The following is a 17,697-nucleotide window of genomic DNA, read 5'->3' on the forward strand; positions in this document are numbered from 1 at the left end:
GATGCACAACTTCGGGGCTTTGTGTGGGGAGCTGGACTCTCGGACAGGATTGCGTTATACGCAGACGATGTCCTCTTCTTTCTGACAGACCTTCACCGTTCTGGCCCGCGGATCCTAGACATAATGCGTATTTTTGGTGAAGTGTCGGGACTCTTCCTTAACCCGCGTAAATCGACTTTATGGGTGTTGGGCGGGAGATCGGAGGTGTTCCCCTGGGCCTCGGCCTTGCAAGTCGCGGTTGGTGGTCTAAAATACCTGGGAGTTTTCCTGTCTGAATCTGCCGCGGTTGCATGGGAGCGCAATGTGTTGCCGGTGTGGGACAGAGTTCAGTCGGACGTCAAGACCTGGTCTCGCATGCCCCTTAACATCTATGGCAGGTCGGCGATTTTTAAGATGGTCGCCCTCCCTAGACTCCTTTACCAGCTTCAGAACTTCCCATATAGGGTTGACCCACAATGGTTCCGTCGCGTGAATTCGGTACTGGGACGTTTCCTGTGGGCAGGGGGTGCCTCCAGAGTGGCACTGCGGACTTGTTTCCTGTCCACGTACTGTGGCGGTCTCGCTACATCAGACATACTATCCTACTACCAAGCCTCTCATCTGCTGGTTCTGAATGAGTGGTGGTACGGTGGGCGTGATGACCCGGCATACGCCCTGGAACGCTTTCTTATGGGGGATGCCACGCTCCACACGCTGTTATACTCGGCCAGCCGGCGGCGGAAGCTGCCGCAGGCTACTCAGGTGGTTTTCATGCTTTGGAGACAGGTGCTACGTCGTATGGGCTGGTGGGGTCGCCTAACAGCGGAAACGCCACTCTGGAACAATGGCCGGCTCCCTGCACTTGCCTCACTGTCGGGGTTTAGTGGATGGGACTCTATTGGGATCTCGACGCTAGGCCATGTCCTTACTGGGACTACTCTTAAAACCTTTCAAGCCCTTAGCGCCGAATTCGACATGCCCAAGACCCAATTTTTTAAATACTTACAACTGCGTCACGCTCTCGCGCCGAGTCTAGTGGGGTTAGACCAACTCCCAGAATTTAGCCCCGTTGAAGCCAAGCTCTTCATGGGGGATCTGGGGGATAAAAAAGTCTCAAAAATTTATCAAACCTTAATTACTCACTGCTCCTCTTCCCTCTTGTCGTTGAAGGCCTCCTGGGAAGTAGATGTTGGCCCCTTGGATGAGGATGATTGGAGGGAGGCACTGGAGTCCCCCCGTGGGGCAGCCATCGCTGCGAGACTCCGATTTATACAGTTCAAGTACCTGCATCGGGCCTATTACACCAGAGAGAGACTGTGGAAGGCTGGCCTCATTGCCACCCCTGTATGCCTGCGTTGTGGGACGGAGAGCGGTACGCTGCTGCATACTGTGTGGTCGTGTGTGGGTCTGACTCGATTCTGGAGTGGGGTTTGGTCTTGCTTGTCAGAGGTGCTGCAATGGGACCTTCCTCGCACGCCCAGACTAGGTCTTTTACATATCATGGATCAAGTAGGGGGTAACATCTATAAGCGTCACCTCCTTCTGTTGGGCCTGACGGTCGCCAAACGGGATTTGGCAAAGGCGTGGAAGAGTGACCGCGCCCCCCCACTCAGCGCATGGAGGGCGGGACTAGATTTTCTTATGGGACTGGAATTGCCTGTGTTTGAGGCCAGGGGCTGCCCCCGCAAACATTACAAGATCTGGAAGCAGTGGGCAGAATACAGAGACTTGCCATTGGATCCTCCCGTTGACCTGGATGATGGACTGCCTACCGGCAGTGACCTCGGGGCCTAGGTGGCTCCAGGACGCCTATTGTGCTTTACACTATATGCTGCAGCTGATGGTGATCACGTGCACTGGGTTAGGGTGGGATAAGGGGTGGGTAGTCGGGGTTTTTTTTTTTTTTTTTTTTTTGGGGTTGTTGGCTGGGGGCGGGACGGTGGGTGGGGGGTTAGTTGAATGTCTAGGCTGTTCATGCATTCTATTATGTGTTTTCCACTGGCAGTGTCCTCCTGGCTATGGAGTACTGTATGTATGATTTGCCTGAAACCCTTAATAAACACAGTTGTGAAAAAAAAAAAAAACCTTGGAAATTCAGTGAAAAAACCATAGGTTTCAGCCACATTATAGTTAGGAATTAGCATTTAAAAAACCTTAGAAATTCACTGAAAAAAACATAGGTTTCACACGTTATAGTTAGCTGGACATTTCACTCATACAAAACCATTGAAATTCCCCCGTTATAGTTAGTTCACCTAACTATAACTTGCGCGCCCGCAATGCACTGCTGATGACATGACATATTACATCACTCATGACATGGTCAGTGACATCACTGATGACATCTCAAATGACATATATATCAAAGCAAATCCCAGGATCTTGGTGCCAATAGGAGCGAACATGATATATATATATATATATATATATCACAAGGAAACCTCCGAAAGGGGAGCCCATGGCCCTGCAGGGCGGCCTCTTCATCCGGGCACGGAGAAGCCCGGTTAAATTTTTCTTGGCAGGAAACAAACACAAGAGGCCCACTCGAGGAGGCAGCAAGCATTTAATCACGCAGAGTGAACAAAAAATCCAATGTCCCAACTAGTTTTGGCTCAAAGCCTTGTTCACGGGCAGGAGTGACGACAAGTGTCAAAGTTCACGCATATTTATGACGTAAGTAAGGTCACCTGACTGTTCGTAGAATACTATACCCAGAATGCACCATACAGCGCAGGTAAGTAATGGGACAATTCCGTCTGATGTAGCTGTCAGTACAATGTACTAATAAGCGTTGCGGTGCATTCACTATCAATGGAAATTATGACCAAGTGGTGAGCAGTCAGGGTTCCGAGTAAAAAAGTACAATGCTGGATAACGTCCTGCTGATGTTCATGCTGCCATCTCCCCCAGCGATTGCAAGGAGAGTCATCTCCAGACAAATCCCTTACCGCGCTGCCGTCTGATAGCCAAGTGGTGAACCTCAGTGGGCCGGGCGGCAGCGTGTGGGCCAGTCTCCCTCGTAGAAACATCACACAAGGAAACCTCCGAAGGGGAGCCCATGACCCTGCAGGGCGGCCTCTTCATCCGGGCACGGGAAGCCCGGTTAAATTTTTCTTGGCAGGAAACAAACACAAGAGGCCCACTCGAGGAGGCAGCACGCATTTAATCACGCAGAGTGAACAAAAAATCCAATGTCCCAACTAGTTTTGGCTCGAAGCCTTGTTCACGGGCCTTGTACACATATATACACACACCAACAGGAGCGAACATGAATATATATATTCATGTTCGCTCCTGTTGGCACCAAGATCCTCAGCTCTCTTCAGCAGGTGCCTGGCTACTTGAGGGTGCACTTACGCGGCATAATTAGTATATTCAAAAGGAAAGCCAGCACTCACAGGAAGTAAGGAATAACTTGTTGGCAAAGGCGCTTACTGAAACGTATCTGGCTTTGTAAACTCATGATGAATTAAACAAGTTTTTCCTTTCTTCCCTTGAGTGCTGGTTTTCCTTTCAAATATATTTACACACACATATTTATATTAAAAAAGGTGGCAAGGAACTCGGAGTATTTCCAACGTTTAGGTGGAGAGAAGCTCCTATATAGAGCACAACAGCACCAGAGACACTCTATCTGCTCACCTCAAATGTCTGTTTTTCTAGCAAATTTTTAAGCATAGGGTTAGCGCAGTGCCATCCACGCCGAGCTAGAAAGTCACAATGTCTTTTACCATTCCTACAGCAAAGTCTTTACACATAGGATTAGATATCTAACCATCCATGCAAAGGTGAAAAATGGCAAAAGCACTTTAACCACTCCAGGCTTAGCATTTCAGCTTTGGATTGGTAAAATGCAATACAAGCTAACTGGGAATGAATAAAAGCAACCCCCAATATGTGTTTTGCTCTTCTTATGAGCTCTTCAGAGATGTATAGCTTTGCCCAGACACAAGGGAGCACCCAGTTTAAGTCAACACAATACCCTTCAGGCTGAGAGTGTGCATAAATGAGGCAAAAAAGGAAGCAATGAACTCTGGGTTGTTTTCAAGGTTAGGTGAAGAGCGGCCCCTCTATAGAGCACTCAGTGCCAATTAAATCTGCTCACCTCAAATGTCTGTTTTTCTAACAAAGTTTTTGGGCTTAAAGTACCTCATTAATTATGCTACTATGTATGACTGTATTGTATGATATACATCAGCAGTTTACCCACTGCATTTCATTGCTCTTTGGACAACCATTTTTAAGGACATTGCCAAAAAGAGATATTACCCATTTGAAGGCTTTTGCTGAAACACATAAGTTTGTTCTTTTCTGATGCACGAGCACTTTGCAAAATGAAGATTATGGCTGAATAAAATCCAGTGTGTGCCATCCTCTTGTGCTGTCCATGCTGGAACAGTCGAAAGGATTACAGGAAGTGGCTGGGAGTGAGTAATAAATCTATATATCTGTTAAAACGTAGCATTTTAAACTAAAAAATAAAAAACACTGAAATTCACCAGTTACAGTTAGTTGAAGAAACTATAACTCATCACCCTGCCAAGTACAGTGTTGTCATTGATGCGGTAATTTGAGATGTCACCAGTTTTGGTATCAATGATGTCATAGAACAATGATGGATGTAATATGTGAAGTTAAAAGTATTGCATTGCGAGAGCATGAATTATAGTTTCTTCAGTTTGCTATGACTAGTGACTTTCTGGGTTTTTTTCAGTTGAAAAGTCTTAACTGTTATTTTCAGCCAACTATAACATCAAGTTACCCTTTTTCCCCCCACAAATGTGTCAGATTTGTCTTTAATATAAAAGTAAGACAGTTTTACCCTACCCAACTAAAACGTCACTTTAAAATTTTGTTTTTTCCAGTGAATTTCTATTTTTTTAAATTATTTTTTTACTGAAAGTAAGCTTTTATTACCATATTTAACTATGTCAGACTGCCGTTGCACACAGCATTTGGCTGTGCTCGGCATGAGGTTAGCCACAGGATAGGCCAGGGTCTCTGCCAAACCCCATGTGGGTGGGCAAACGATTTGCCATGCAAAGCCTTTGGCCATGCCTGGTCCCAACTCTCTATGGGTAGGCAAAGCCCTGCTGCACACGGTCTTTTTTTTCTTGATCCAGCAGAACACGCACAAGAGTCTCTCAGGAGCAAGGGCATCCACCTTTGTGCCAACAAAACTCTCCCAGAAGCACATGGAACTGCGATGGTTCCAGAGAAACTCCACAGGATCATGCACCGAAAAAAAAACAACATTTTTTTAAGGGTACCTTTATCCTACCTTCTTATACCTTAATTATTTTCAGTACACGGGGACCGTGTCCCGGAGTCTTGTACTGGTGTCCGCAAAATTTCTGTTTGCATTATGGACAACCAACCAGAGTGAGTGCTGTTGAAGGACTTGCAGGATACTCTTACTCCAGCGAGAGTGAGATCGCAGACAGAAAAAAAATTACCTGATGGGCAATCAGGTCCCTCCATTATTTGAAGTTGTATACCACAGGGCTCATGTGAGACTCTCTCAACTGTCCAGATGTCTATAGATTTTGAACCTTAAGTTTTCAAAAAAACTACTGAATAGATTTACATCAAATAAAAAAGCACATTCTCAGGGTAAAGATCTAGCTTTCCACCAGCTTTGGACTCATTACGGCAGCCTTTTTGGCTGTAGTGCCATCTAAAACTCCCTATGAATATTGTAAGGAAGAAATTACGTTTTGCGAATAACCCTTTTCTTGGCCCCCACTTGATGGATCATCCCAAAACTTTCCAGACTATTTTTGGGTGATTTTGTGAGATTCGTCACACGGTGCTAAAGTTATCCGCCAATTACAAATGCCCTTTCTATCGAACTGTGGTTCTAATTTTAACTACTCACTTGCGTACGCCACAGGATAATTCAGATGTTTGTGAATTAGAATGACAAAGAATGGCTTCTGCACTGATCAACCTGCCCCATTTCTCAGCTTCCTTAATTATTAGAAACTCTATTGAGACATCTAATTAATCACAATCAAGACTGATCTATATAAGGTGGGCCAAGGGTCTTTAAACGGGGGGAGCCTTAGCTGATCCCAGAGAGTGCACTAGGCTGATAACAATGCTTCGTATTATGCTGAAAAAATGAGTGGCAGTAAGCCACTCTGTAATGACCCCCCACTAACATCTTTTGTCATTTATATCTGAGTGCAAGTACGTCTCAATAGGAAAGGGACTCAACTTCCTCCCCCCCATCCCCCCGGCATTTGTTATAATCATACTGTGGATACGTTTACACGTGAGTAAGGTAGAGCTAACCAGAATAGTAGGTTTGGCAATCTTGTATTTGATTGTATTTTTGAAAGGGGCAAAAGAACTTAACTGCAATGTTTAAGTAAGTGTAGACATATATAAACTTTGCCAATTTAATAGAATAACTCTAAAAAAAACTTGGGGGGGGGGGGGGGGGCAATGATATTTTTATACACGGGGTGCAGCCTTAAAAAGTTTGAAGACTACTGGGTAGGCAAATTGTCAATACATTTGCTCTGTTCATGCTTGCCAAAGCAGAGGAACAGCTGATTTGTGGTAGGAAATGCCAATCAATCCAGCAACAAAGTCATTGATACACATTGAAGGTATTCTGTTGTCACAATAATTTAGCTGCAACAACTCAAGAAAAGGCAGACGGGTAAAACAGTAGGACAAGCATTTTGATGTGATTAAAGGATAAGAGTAAACGCCCATAAACACTTTCTCCAACAGGTCTCCTCTTTTCTCTGATGTATTTTCCACAATTTCCTTTGCTGAGCCATGCTTCTTTTACAATAGTGCACTCACATGATTTAGTTGTAAATAGATTGAATCCAATTCACAAACTTAATTTTGTAGCTCGTTCAGCACTACAGTAAAATACAATTTACAAATCTATAGCCGGAGACCTCCCCTTCTCCTATCTCTTCCGTACAGAGATCTCCTCCACAGTGGTGGATATCTCTGCACATGTACATATACAAATTAGTAGTAAATGGAGGAGTCAAGGGAAAGGTGGGAAAATGGAGAATAATTACCACTAAATTGGTTGGGTTTGAGAAAATGTAAGGAAGTGACTGGGAGAGATACCCATTACTAACTGACAACCGGAAAAGAGACTGTTGCAATTCACAAAATACACTTCTAAAGTTGCTGGTGTCCAAAGGTGTCAATGCAAGCAAGCAAACAAACCGACACACCCTGTTGCTTTCTGATGGTCTATCCTACCTGTGAGCATACATCGCCAGCCTATGTGTATCCATGTCCTTATCATGCAAGGATCTCTCCCTACTATCCATCATTCTGGTCTTAACAGACTGCAGAATTTAAAAGACAAAGAATACATCAAATATCGTTTTTTTGTGTTCTTCCGGTTTTTATGTTTGGCCTGTACATTAAGATATTCTTAGAACAATGGAGGCAAATTTACCTCCTGTGCCGGTAACCATTTCAGTGGTGGGTCTTTAACCCACTGGCTGCGGCCAGAATTCTGCGCCTGTGCGGCACATTCCGATCGTGGGCGTGGTCATGACGGCTCCCGGCCGTCATCAGCACACGCACGCCCCAGAAATATGCAATCCACTTCTTTCCATGTACATATGGCATATGTAAACTACATTTCTGACCAGTTCCAGCAAAAGCAATGATGTTTGGTGTTTATTTACATTTCCCACCTTTTAGGAGCCATCCGACATCCGTAGCTGGTCACCTTTTTGTTGAAGAAACTTAATTTTCTGCAATTGCATGCATACCTTTTATTAATCAGCTTGGGACCAATTATTAAATAGATTCTGCATGCAAGTTCAATTTACACACACACAAAAGACTTGATTTGCCAGTGACCTTGCATGGGTAAGTTTGTTTATTCAGGCACAAGGCAACCCTGTGATTGAATAAAATTTCAAGTATGAGGAGTGGGCTTTTACTATATGCCCACATATGTTTGGTAACACGAAGTAAAGCACTTTCAGAAAAATCACAGACTGTCTTCTTGCAAATTCTAACCCTGGAAGAGGTCCAATATTTAGTTCTGCCAAGGAAAAAGGTGGGGAAAGCTTGGGACAGCCGAAAAAATGGTTTTGGCGTATAGAAAGGATTTCTCCATGGAGAAAAGTAATTTTCTTGTGGAGTAAACAAAAATTCTATGATGCAAATGCTGTGGCACTACTCCGTGTGCAATTGCACTTTAGGTAAATGTGGCAATGCCTCAACATAGCTTAAAGTATGAATTAGGAAAACAACTTTCCCCACACTTCTCAAACAGAAGTACCCACATGCTAACAAATCACTGTAAGGAGGAGGCGCTTAAACCCATGTATTTTCTAATGCAGGAAATTTACTTGTAGGCAAAGTAAGAGCCAAACTTGCCTTAAAACACTTCTTTTCAAAAGGTTATATCTGCACATGGTTGCACAGAGTTTTTGCTGAAACCACTCAAGAATTCAGGATTACACAAAAATACATTTAAAATGCTTTGAAGGAGAGCTCCTATCAAAAGTGTCTTCTCATTAAAACAACCTTGTATTTTGTTCAACAAGTGGTGGTTGCTACTTTAGCGAACCACCATGTTCTTGGATGTTGAAACACCAACACTTTGGCCAGCTCACCATACTAACAAGTTGAAAACACGAGCAAATACAAAGTAATCTCTCCCTAAATTCAACAATGGGGAAATTTAAGTTCAACCTCTGGACATCTTTGTTCCTTAAAAGCGGATGTTGAATTTAGGTCTTTGTGTGTGAATCTTCAGAACATATGTTCACATTACTTTGAATTACATCGATGAAGTCAGACTCAAGGCCCAATCCTTGACCTCAACTTTGCCATACCAATGATTCTGCCTACCAAAAAGGCAGTTCCCATGCATCTATTTTAAGGCCATTCAAAAGGAAACTGTAAACTTTATGGAAACTTAAAAAATATTCTTTCAAGTTCCAAATCAGTGGAGATGGCATGTATCCTTATGCCTGCCATGCTATATGTGCACCACAGACTTGGTCTGTTCTGCAATTCCAAGTGTGACTGCTCATAACGTAAATCCCTTCATCAAGAATTGTAATTAATACTAAATTGTGGCTGTTTTCATAAGAATAGAATTGTTTATACACAAGACAATTTTAAAATCAATACCCCACATCAAATGCAGTTTTCTATAAAACCTGAATGTGTCACACAAATTCCAACAACCAGGAGAAAATTGTACAGTACATTTTTTAAATAGAGAATATATAATAATCCATGATTTCATTACTTTTTAACATGATTTTTTCATTTCATTAAATTGATAAATCATTGTATTGTTTCCTATTTAAGGCAATTGTACTTATATTCAGTGCTTAATTTATAAAGGTGCTGAAAATTTTGCAAAGGAGGTCACAGCTCACTTCTTCCTCCGGTGAGCCCCACTTTCAACACTCTCACTGCCTCAGTCTTTATCTTCTAACCTTGATCTGTTGTCGGTCTCCTACGTCTTTGCTCTAAGAGTCTATCCTCTCACCTCTCTAATTGTTTTCTATCATCTTTGTCACACCTGGTGTGTTACCTTATTCCCTGTATTTCTGATGTGCCCTCTATTCATTCTAGCCCTGCCCTTTTTCCTCTTCACTTTTATCCATGCTCTGCTCTCTCTCCCCTCGATCTTGGCTCTTTACTATCACTCTTCTAGCAGCGATTAGCTGTGTCTCCGTTTTATCATTTGTCTGCTTTTTTTCCCTCTGTCCTGTCCTCTACATCCTTTCATTCTATCTTCTCTCTTCTTAATGTTCTCTTCTTCACATCATGGCTGCTTTCTCTTTGTATCTGATTTGCTCTCCTTTTTTTCTACTTAGCTCCGTATTATCTCTCTCCTCTCCTGTTGTTTCTTTCTCCTCTTTACTCCTGCTCTCCTCTCTCATCTATAACACTACTGCTGCTGCCTGTGACCCCTGTAGTCAGCCTGGACATGTCCCTGCTATTTTGAACTCTGTGTTTTCCTGTTGTCATTCCTAAAGAAGTGGAAGATGGCATGTTTTACTTTCTTAGCTACACCGAGTGCAAAAACAAAATGTACACCATATAAAAATGCTTTTTTGCATATATTAATCAGTGCGGTATGATTGGGTTTATTGCGGAACAGACGGCTGCTCAAGCAAAGCCGGTGACGTCACTGCTAGTGCGGCCTGTAATTAGTAGGTCCAGGATGGCGACGGCATCGGCATCCATTGCTCAGCTTGCTGTGACCCTGCCTGCTACAGCACAGGCATTGTCCCCAGCCGTAATGCTGCCAATGCCGGTAAGTATGGCTGTGGCCCCTACTGGACTCATGCATGCTCAGCAATTACCATGCTGCGGTGCAGCGCACAGATTCTACAGGTGTTGCAATGGCAAGCAAAAGTTGTGTTGGTCCACAGCCGCATCAAGCACGTAGAGGATAGCAGCAATGCAGGGCTGCAGGAAATGCCTCTCTGGCTACGCAGCTCTGGCTACGCAGCAAGTGCAAAGTCCACACTTACTTTTGTTTATTCTTCCTCTTGCGCCCTCACTCCTAAGTTCCAAATGCGCTCTTGCAACTTCCTTGCCTACACTCCACCATGAGCCAGTCCCCCAGCTACAATTATCCAATAGGAGGCTTAGGCTCAGGCAGTGGCAGGGTGCAGCAGACTCTGGGAATAGAATACAAGCCATAGTTTGTCGATGACTTCTTGGATTTGTGATCGGTGTGATGATATCATCACTAACGTGGTGATACACAATCATGCCTGCCTGGACAGGCGTATGCTGGCCAGTCTATGAACATTTACCAGCCAGTCACCATGCCATGTATGTTATTTTTATTTATTTGAACAATGAATATTGAGACCACCACCTGCAGGCCACCACCTGCAGGGTCAGAAATTGTAGCCCCGGCCCTGTGAAAGAAGTGCCGGTGCTGAGCACCTGAAAGCACCTGCTCAAATTAAGCATGGCTTATATTGCATTTCAGTTTAGTGGACTGCCTTATACCGCAAGAGAAAAAAAGCTGCAACTATCAGAAAGGAGTAGACGGCACTATTTCATTGCAGTGATGTCATATTAGAAGTCCCTCTCCCCAAGTACATCCATACTCCACTTCTTCCATAATCACCTGTTAACAGGGCGTGTCAGAGTAATTGGGGCTAACGTTCTAAACTAACAATGCAAGCAAGGTTTAACAAGGGTTGAACATTTTTATTTCATTTTTCCATATTTTTTTTATTTACAAAGTACAACCAGGACAAACAGTGGTTGTCAGCAGATTGCTGTTAATAAATAAGAGACAACGTGGGCAAACAATTGTATCATGTTTTGAAATAAACCAAGCCCCCTATCTGAGCCTCCACAGCAGCTTATTGTGATACACAGCTCTGCCCAACACTGATTAGCCGTTAATTACTCATCAGTATAAATTGGAAGAAGTATTCCGAATTTAATTAGCCAAAGTGTTAGAATTTTAAGGAAATTACGTATTCGGTAACAACTACTCCCCTTGCAAGCAAGGATAACACTGTTGAAAAGATTTGCTAAAATTATGCTTGGATTTTAAGATAATATATAAGTAGCATTATATGAAAATCTCTACACCGTCACCAATAATCCAATATCTCCAAAATAAACTAGCAAGAAAAACATGGCTAGGTATATTTTTTGTGGGTGGGCAAAACAGAAGTGATCTACACAGATAAGTTGGGGAAGCAGGGAAAGTGGAGTTCGTCCTCAAAACAAAAGAAGCAATAGTGAAAAGGTTAACAAAAAAGATCGTGGTAACGGTTTCTTGTTACTGGGCTTCTTTTATTTTCATGTAGGATAAACATTTGGGATTTATAGATTTGAAGCAGCAATAGCACCCTCCAATATTTCCTTTGCTCCATTGATAATGACTAGTAGCGTTCTAGTTTTTGACTTTAGAACAATTGCTATCATTCTTGACTGGTCCGGAGGAATCCCAGGACGGATCGTTCTAGAAATACGTGCCTAGAAAGTACCATTCCTGGAACGTCAGTTGTCGCATAAAATAAAATAAAAAACACCATACTGACGCATAAAATTAAAAAAACACCATATGACAAATAATATCCACCATACATTTGTGCAACATTGAAATTTGTTGTGGTCCTGTCACTGCCTGCCACAAAGTTAATGAGCTAAAACAGATATAATGTGCCCGAATGGGTGTGCTTTGAAGGCCTCAGTTTAGAAAATGAAGCCGTCAACAATAAGCAACAGTGTCTGGACGTGCATAAAATACTTCAAAAATAGATGTCCTTTTCAATTTGAAGAAACAGCCGGTGTTGTTTGGCATATGTGTCGTTATAAGGTCCCTGAAAGGTGCTACATTTCAATCGATGTCAGCTCTTAAAAGGCCCGCCATTGTTTCACATAAATAACGCAGGCTGTGTTTGAAGATAGCCCATTAACGCACGACGTAGCACCGCCTTTCACAAACCGTTTCCTTGGCTGCCTTGACGGTAGTGCAGCCCCACAGCAGTAAAATTTCCTCGAAAAACCTGTATTTAACCTTTGCCTATAAAGATTCGTTAAAGAAACGTCTAATTAAGAGGAAACTAGGTAACTCAGCTCTCCGTTTGAGGAAATGTCTCTCAAGAGTCTGACACTCGCCTGAACCCGATTGTCTCTTGTTTAAAACAAAACTGCGTCCACTTATTGTCACGAGAGGTGGCATTTTGGTACCCCCATAACCGCAAGCAGTATCACCTCACACCGGCCCCCTCAAATGTCAAGTGGAGGCTGGGCCTTCGCCGTTTGGGGTCCCTGTCAGTGTTTCTCGTGTCATCAAATGGCCAAACATTAACAAGCGTGTAAACAGAAGGCCTTATTTGAGCTTGAGGGCTCAGGAAGAAATCCCATCCCCACGCATGGGAAACATCTCTTGGTGTCTTACAATTTGGACGAGTAATTCTGAAATATGGACTGCATTACCTTTGACTACCTTATTATAGTGTCCCTCCCTGCAACGCACAGTAAAAAAACGGTCATAGATGTATATATACATGTTGCAGTAGTAGTCCCTGGCACTTAGAGTTACTATGTTGTGTGTGGATGTGTTGAATGGTGTAGTGGGTGACAGAAAATATGAACAACAATAAACCAGTTGATGAAAAGGGCTTCCTAAAAGCAGCGGCGGCCGGCGCAGGTAAGGGCATAAGGGTGGTGGGAGTGGGGGTGGGGGTGGGAGGATGGGGGAGTCGACAAACAATGGAATAGGTCAAATTAAATAAATAATTAGAACCTATTCCGTTGACTCCCCCCGCTTCACCGTGCTTACCTGCTCAAGCCGCGACTGCCTAAAAGCTCATTAAAATAAGTATATTCTACATTCAAGTTTAGTCAAATCAAAAGATGAAGGCTAATGCCTCACCTAATAATATAAATATGCCATTAAATTAGACTCCGGTGAAAGTACATATGAAGAAAAACATTTTGGAACATTGGCTTTTTAGGTCTCGCTGAGCCATGCGTTGCTCTGTGAGTTAAGTAAGGGCTTTCAAAAATGCCCCCAAAGTCTGGAGGCGGATCGGGTACAGTGCATGTGCGCCACGCGCGCACCATTTGTCCACCTGCAGCCTTTGGGGGCACTTTCGCAGCCGCTTTGATGTGCTCAGTGAGCCACGTGGCCACTGAGAACGTCAAAGCGACTGAGAAATTACTCACCATTTGCCACCCCCTCCCTTATCCCACTTCCTGCTTGTTTTATTTTCAGTGAATACCGCGCTCTTCCCTCGTATCTTTAATGCTTTATACACAGATTAGATGGAGAAGTAGCTTAATAAAACCCTTGCCTAAAAGTGATCCTAATCTTTTCGTCGCCGTATTACATGAGAGAGGCAGCGTGGCTGTGCTCACACACAGCTTCGGTGATTACTCGCCACGCACGACGACCTGCGGACAGTTTTTCTCAACATTTTATGTATCTCATCTATTTTCTCAAATTAGATTCATTATTACAGTAATATAAACGATCGTTCTCCTGCGTGTCATGTTTCAACTGCTCTTTAAGTTGGCACTCCCCAAGCTGCTAAAGACTCTTTGTCCTCCACTCCTTAGGGCAGACCATTTACAAGCGTAGATTTTACTCTGTGTGCATTTGAAGCAATGGTAAAGCTAAACCGGTTGAGACAGGAGTCATAGTCAGCACACAGAGACATATAAAATGGTGAGGGCACACAAAGAACTGAAAAGAAACACAAACTAAAATTTACTTGGGAAAGGCAACTATAAAATCAACCTGAAATCCACAGCACTCGTTCCCTTTTACATTTAGCCTCCCTACCCATAATCCTTACCCTTAAATCTTACCCTGAACACAATCCTAAAATGTATTATCCATATAATATTTTTATACATTTAACATTATATAATTTGCAATGAAATGTCAAACTATGAGATGATCTGCGATGAAGTTGTAGATGGCATAACAATTAAATGGATTCAAATAAAAAGTATGTTCCCCATTCTGGTCACATCCTCCTTAAGGAGGCAATCTATACTACTATTATAAAGAGAGAACACGCACCTTTGAGCCAGGTAAACTCGGGAACAACTGCGCCAATCCACACACCCGATACATTGTAGAAATTGTCAGGGTGTGCAGATGGACATAGGATATAAAAAAAACAAAAAAAACGTACAGTTAAAAAAAGAACTTTAAAAAAAAAGTAGTGCCCTGAAAGTAGCGCCGGCCGCGACGCTGCTCTGGCCGCGACGTGCGTGATGACGAGGAGCGGCGGACATGGAGCGGCGGTGAAGTGAGGAGCGCGGGCGCGTCAAGGCGAAGAGGAGCGGCGATGTAGTGAAGATCGCGGGAAGGAGCGGCAGCTCAGGTAAAGTAAAGGCTCATTGAAATCAGGGCGGGAGGGAGTCGGGACGGGAGAGAGTCGGGGCGGGAGGGAGTCGGGCGGGAGCGGGTGTGCACAGAGGGACAGGCGGGAGGAGTGGGAGCGGGAGGGAGTCGGGGCGGGAGGGAGTCGGGGCGGGAGCGGGTGTACTGCCCCCAGCCCCTTTCTGCCCCAGGCAACGCTTGGGCGGGTTGCTAGTCTCTTATAAGTTTCTCATAGTCTTTTCTGTGGCTTTCTCCTATATGAACTCGTTGTATTCGTTACGAAATGTGCCTATACTATTTTTGGGCATTGACACTTTAACATAAACACTCAGCATTTCGTATTTGAAACTGGTTTCAAATATGCATTAAATGTTTTTAAAATGACATTTTGCTGCCCATTATCATATCGGTCTTCCAGGCACCTTGTCATGCATCATTACACAGAAGTGTGTGTGGTTTGTGTGCAGTGGCGTACCTAAGGGGGAGACAGGGGTTGGTCTGTTTTGGGGGCGGCGGGAGTCGTGTCTGTCAACTGCCACATCTCCCCCCCCCCCAGGCTCCAAGAACAAGTCATTCGTCAGCCGTCACCCCTCCCCCAGACGCCTTTTGGACAGAAAAGATTCAATTTGATCCATAAGCAGTAATTGAAAGGTTTTAAGCATACTGCGAGCTAAGCATTAGAATGGTCTGAGGAAAAGGAAGTGGTGTTTGGAATGTCTCAGTCACTCCTGTTCTCCTTTTCACATAACTCTTTTTCAGCCTCTCAGTTAGACACTTGCACTCAAGTCAGTCAAACACTCATTTGGTTGATAGCCATAAAAAGATTTAAAAAACAAATACAAACAGATAAACAGGATTAAATCACAATAAAATTGTATATACATCAGGGTGCAAAATGCGATCTTATGAGGCAAAAAGACTGACCAGGTTGTAACAGTAAAGGAAAAAAATCTATTTGGCAAAAACCTTTAAGGCTGGTAACAAAGGCAGAGGTTCTAGCCTGGGATAGAAAATGCAGGTTTCTTAAGAAACGTTAAAGTTCTCCAATTTTCTAATTCTGAGCACCTGTTGAGTATAACTTGGGTTGGTGGGAGGAGGTGGGGGGGACACACAAGGGGAGTTGCAGGAGATGGGATCAAGGAGTCAGGGGGGTGCAGTATTGGGTGGAGAGGACATGAGAATTATTTCTTGGAATGTAGCGGGCTTAGCTGGAATATTTAATAACAAGGAGTGGGTTGACTATGTCAGGAAATTCAATGTTATTTGTTTACAGGAGACATGGGCTGTGGTGAATAATTACCATCTTCAGGGTTACAAGTGCTTTTTTGTCCCCGCCCGAAAATCCAGTTCTGGGAGAGCAATGGGGGGCTTAGCTGTTTATGTAGATTTATCCCTCCCAGGTATCTGGTTGTCTCTTGACTGGAATTTGTATGGAATACAGGCAGTTCGGTTTTCTGGTAAGGGGTTGAAATTGTCTGTTTTTAATTTTTATAACAGTGAGACATCAAATTCCAATTCATCCCTACTGGCTGAACTTGACCAGAGGCTGGGTCAAGAAATTATGTCTCAGAACAAAGGGCTGTATCATGGCGTACTTTTGGCAGGAGATTTTAATTGTCACCTCTGTCCGGCACTAATAAAGGCAAATACAGATTGGGCGCAATGCCCGATTGAGAAGGGGCCGCATTTTGTACATACGCCGACTGGGGCTGCTCTTGGGTTGCTTCGGGTTAAGTATGACCTAGAGCACACCATTAACATGATAGACCCACAGTTGGACGGTATGCTCCCACCAACTTTCAAGGGTAGGGGCTGTGCATCTATCATAGATTACATCTTGGTCTCGAGACCGTTGATTAATAAAATAACTAGTGTAGGGATAGAGTGGAGCGGTTTTAGTGATCATAATCCGCTCACCTTAACGTTTCTTTACAAAGCGGGCAGTGTAACTAAATCCCGTTGTCTAATCGAGGAGAGGGCCACTGATCAAGGCAGGAGATTGAAGTGGTCTAAAATTGATGGGGCACAGTTTTATAAAACTCTGGGCGATAAGGGCCTAGTGGCCATTAATGACTGTTTAGATTTGGAAATACAGGGTCCAAGGGTCCTGGAAGCGTTTGTCCACATTGCTAATCTAATTGACGAATTATTGAGATCTAGTGGGCCCATACGTAACCAGGCAAGTCCCCGCTGGTTCGATAGAGATTGCTCTAAGGCACTGAGGGAGCTGAAATGTTCCCTCAAGACGAAACCACGGGATTCACAGATTATTAGGCTCAGTAGAGAAAGGTATAAAAAAGAGATTAAAAGGAGGAAACTTGCCTTACAGGCAGAAGCATGGGCAGATCTAAGAGAAGCTGGGGAAAGAAAAGATTTAGCGGGGTTCTGGAGAATCATCAATAAACCGACTTTTTTAGAAAAGGATTCTCCGGAGATAGGGGCTAATATTCTTCCGGAGCAATGGGTAACCCATTTTAGGGGTTTATATAATTACGAGCCGGGTACCCATGTGGAACCACCGGAATTTTTAAGTCAGGCCCCACCAGTTACATTTACTCTTAAGGAGATTATGACAGGGATGGAGGGTCTAACAAAAAATAAAGCCCCGGGCCCGGACGGAATTCCGCCAGACCTGTTCCTCAGTAATATAGATCTATGGGCTCCCTTGATGACTAGGGTCTTAAATACCGCTATTACCTGTGGTCTCCCCCCTTCATGGTCCAAGGCGATCATTGTACCAATTTTTAAGAAGGGTAATAGGGATGACCCGAAGTGCTATCGGCCCATTTCCCTGATTGACGTATCGGCCAAACTTTTGGGAAGGGCAATCCTGAATAGACTGACCGAATGGACAGAAGAGAACAACATCTTCT

General features: G+C 43.7%; 1 protein-coding gene across 2 annotated transcripts in view; it reads right to left on the reverse strand.

The window, feature by feature from the left end:
- Window positions 1-17,697, reverse strand: part of MYLK (myosin light chain kinase) — a 1,918,108-nt gene that overhangs the window by 1,878,282 nt on the left and 22,129 nt on the right. The gene's annotated exons all lie outside the window — the stretch shown is intronic.

The sequence above is a fragment of the Lissotriton helveticus genome, chromosome 3_1 (genome assembly GCF_964261635.1).
Source record: "Lissotriton helveticus chromosome 3_1, aLisHel1.1, whole genome shotgun sequence".
Taxonomy (NCBI): domain Eukaryota; kingdom Metazoa; phylum Chordata; class Amphibia; order Caudata; family Salamandridae; genus Lissotriton; species Lissotriton helveticus.